Raw genomic sequence first — 4,634 nt, 5'->3', positions numbered from 1 at the left:
CAATTGTCTTCGTGTTAAACAATGCAGCTTGTGCAGGTCTTTAATACACACATCCATTTTTATGAAATACTAGCTGAACTCGGTCCGCGTTGCTGGCCTTTAGATAACATCTGTTTTATATTGCACATCGATCTCGATTTTAATTTACAGTGTCAGACAAAGTCGGTGAACCAACCTTCAATGTTAATACATGTAGTGACATTTCGGCTGGTTCCAATGAATTCAAAAATTCAGTATGGAAATTTCTTATTCATGCACCTGCAGACCGAAAATTAAAATCTGACTATACACTGTTACCCAAAAGGCTTTTCTGAAGACATTCTCAAACAAGTGCTCACTGAAGACTGTCGTGTTTATTTTAATTGTCGCGCTTATATTCTACCTATTAACAAAACCATCTCATCATTTACTTTTGTTATTAATAGAACAATAACTTATAAAATTTTTCTGTCAAATACAATTTAATTATTACTATCATCGTTCTCGTGTAGTGTCTAAGATGGAGTCCTCCTCAGGAGGCAATTATTATGCGGTATTAGACCCATCTCCAAAAAGAAAGAAAAATAACTCGCAATTCAATATAAACAATTCAATAGATTTCCCAACCATTCGAAACAAGCAGCCAATCAACTTCAAAAACCAATGTACTAAGTTCATTATACTGAAAAGCAAAATCCCAGAAAAACCCATACAACATTTTAACATATTTTTAGTATCCAAAGCACTGGAAGGTATCTCAAGCGATCCAACTCTAAAAACAACTTTTACAAGGGATGGCAACCTCCTTATCTTTACAAAAAATGAAGCCCAAGCAAATCGATTCCTAAAAGCAACTACTCCATCCGGTATCTGTCCCATAGAATGCTTGTATCACCCTTCTCTTAACATTATAAAAGGTGTTATTTTTGCACCAACCTTACGTGATCTCAAAGAAGATGAAATCAAAGAAGGCCTAAAAGATCAAGGAGTTGTTGACTGCAAAAAAATTACAAAATTTGTAGATGGTAAGATCATAAATACTCCACTTCACATCCTACATTTTAACTATGAACTACTCAAAGAAATAAAAATTGGATTCCTAAACTGCAAAATTGAACCCTACATCCCCAATCCTATTCAATGTAAAAAATGCTTTAAACTAGGTCATACTAAAAAATACTGTAATGGGAACGAAAACTGCGATATCTGTGCCTCCACTATCCATGATCCTTCACCCTGTACGAAAATTCAATGCATAAACTGTAACCATCCTCACCGATCTACAAACAAAAATTGCCCAACAATAAAACAACGACAAGAAATATTAAAAATTAAAACCGTTAACAATTGTTCATATAAAGAAGCCACACTCAAAATCACGGACAAACAAACATACGACATTCCAATTGAAGACTTACACACTGCAATTACTGAGAGAAAAAACAAATTAAATAAAACAACAAATACCGCTGCTGCTACTAGCATTAACACACAAATAACTACCCAGCGGTAAAAATACACATTACGTAAGCGCTTATCTAAGCAATATATCGTAGCAGTCATTGGTGATTCTTTCGCTTATTTTCCCACTTAGATTTAACATAAAAGTGTCATAGGCTGTATAATCGGTGTGCTCTCGCTTAGAGTGTAAGCCGCAATATCAGTAGGTGTCACTACTATTTAATTTACATTAAAAGCGGAGTTCTAAGCGAACTTGATGATACGCCTATAAAGACTTGCAAATTATATATTGCAAAATAATAAATGTAGATTACAATTATATTTGCATTTGCAAGTTAAGGAATAGTACCATGCATACAGATTTCGTAATTGAAAGAATATTTTGTATATTTTCATATATAAATTTCTGGAGGAAAAACCTTAAATTTTCATTTAATTTATTTATAATTTTTACGGCACTAAATCAACGCCTTCACTTACAACATAAATATAAATTTTATCGATTTTGTTTTTCATGTATAAACAAGAAAGAAACGGTACATTATTTATTTTTAGTGAAAAATAAACAAAAAAAAATTAAATAGCGGCGACTATCCGCTTAAATCGTAGTCGAAGTTATAATTAGTGCATGATGTGTTGGATTACGCACAGATTATACTCTAAGTACTTAGATTGATCGCTTAGAATATCATCCTGACGTTATCGATTATTATCTAGGTACTTTGTTTCATTTACCGCTGGGTAACCCATCAACATTAAACACACAAGTTACAAATATTACTCAAACACATACACATACTAAAGAATCTTTACTAAACCTCACAACATCAATTAACCATCTCTTAAATCAACACCAAACTCAAACATCAAACAACATATCTTCAATAACAAATCTTAAAAATTCAAACAATGCAACAACTCCCAACATTGAAATCATTAACGTAACCAATACTACTTCAAATTCTGCTGAACAACCATCCAAAACCAAAGATAAATCCAAACAACCTGAACCAACATATAATCCCAAAAAAATAACTAACAGACGTAATGAAATCGACTCACAAGACTTAACTATGGAACATTAAAAACACTACACTACATCTTCAGTACATATTATTATTATTTTGATGTCCATAAAAATACTGCAGTGGAACCTTAATGGTTTTTATAATAACTTACATGAACTACAGATCTTAATACGCCTGAATATACCAGATATTATTGCACTCCAGGAAACCCATCATAATGCCAATAATCTAAAATTTAATGGATACGTCGCTCTTTTGTCCACCCCAAACGCCACTCGCTATTTCTCGACAACAATCAAAGAACTATAATACTTGGTGATTTTAACGCACACTCTAATTTGTGGGGCTCAACTTCTACTCTATCCAAAGGTTTTATTATCGAGAATATAATAACACGTTCTAACATGATATTACTTAATGACGGTTCTGCAACTCATCTTTCAACTAGATCTACATTCACCCACGTTGATCTTTCTTTAACTTCAGCTGACATTGCACCTTTTTTTTCTTGGAAAACTGATAACCAATTGAATGGTAGTGATCACTACCCAATTCACATAAAATTACATTTACCTCACTCTCAACCTAATTTTATACATCCTAAACAAGCACGATTTATCACCGATAAAGCAAATTGGAAACTTTTCCAATACCACTTGAGTATTACTCCACTGAGTGATATATCCACACACATCAATAAAGATCGCCAGGCTACAAAAAACTTTAATATCAGCAGCTAATATTGCAATGCCACATCAGAAACTATACAAAAACAAAAAATATACTCATTGGTGGAACAATGAATTAAATACTTTACGCAATTCAAAACAAAAATTGTTCTATGTTTTCAAAAAACACCCTACCACAGAAAATAGAATTGCGTATAAAAAAGCTAACAGTATTTTTAAACTTAAAAGTAAACAAGCTAAAAGTAGCTCCTTTTTTGACTTTACTAGTGAGATTAACCCAAACACTCCAATTAACAAGATTTGGCACAACATTCGCAAACTAAATGGAATAAACTCACACAAACACATTCATCATATCACACATAACAATCACCCTGTTTACAACTCAAATGACATCGCCAATATTTTTGCACAAACCTGGTCCCTACAATCTAATAATGATAATTTCAGCAATACATTCATACACAAAAAACAAAATATTAAACTACACTTTAAATAACACTATGAAACTGCTTGAAGATGATATCACTCTTTTTGAAATAATATCAACACTAAACTCACTCAAGGGCAAAACCCATGGATTTGACAGAATTTCATATCCCATGCTAAAAAATCTTCCTGAAAATATAAAACATCAAATGCTTAAAATTTTTAACCAAATTTTCACATCTGGCGTTATGCCACAACAATGGAAAACAACCACCATTATTCCAATACTTAAACAAAATAAAGACCCTGTGTCCGTCGATGGTTATCGCCCTATATCTCTAATCCCATGTATGTCTAAACTACTCGAAAAAATTATTGCTACTAGAATTACTTGGTCACTTCTAAAAATGAAACTCCTGAGCATACACCAAATGGCATTCAAACCCAATGGCATTCACTTCACCGCATCATCTCTATCGCATAGAAATCATCTCTCCATTATATCTATTGACTTTGTAAAAGCTTTTGATCGAATCGGAATTCATACAATCATCTCACAATTAAAAGAATGGAAATTTCGGCCAAAAATTATAAATTTCATTTACACATTTCTTTCAAACAGAAAATTCCGCGTAAAAATAATCAATGTTTACTCATCTATTAAACCTCTTCACAATGGAATACCACAAGGATCACCTCTATCTGTAGTACTTTTTCAAATTGCGACCGACAAATTAAACAAAATAATTTCAAATAACATGTTCTTTAAACATGTTATTTATGCTGACGATTTGTATTTAATATGCAAACATCTACGCAACGTTGTCATTCAACATAAGATTGATGATCTTTTCAACTCATTAAACACTTGGTGTGATATAACTGGTGCCAAAATTTCAATACCTAAAACCAAATGCCTCCACATATGCAAAAAACCTCATGATTTTACTATACAAGACAACCAGATTGAAATCGTAAATAATCTTAAAATTTTAGGTTTATTTTTCAGCCACTGATACTCTTGGAATACTCACGTTGAATACCTAAA

The sequence above is a fragment of the Calliphora vicina genome, chromosome 1 (genome assembly GCF_958450345.1).
Source record: "Calliphora vicina chromosome 1, idCalVici1.1, whole genome shotgun sequence".
Taxonomy (NCBI): Eukaryota; Metazoa; Arthropoda; class Insecta; order Diptera; family Calliphoridae; genus Calliphora; species Calliphora vicina.
Note: the sequence above shows the minus strand (reverse complement) of the source record.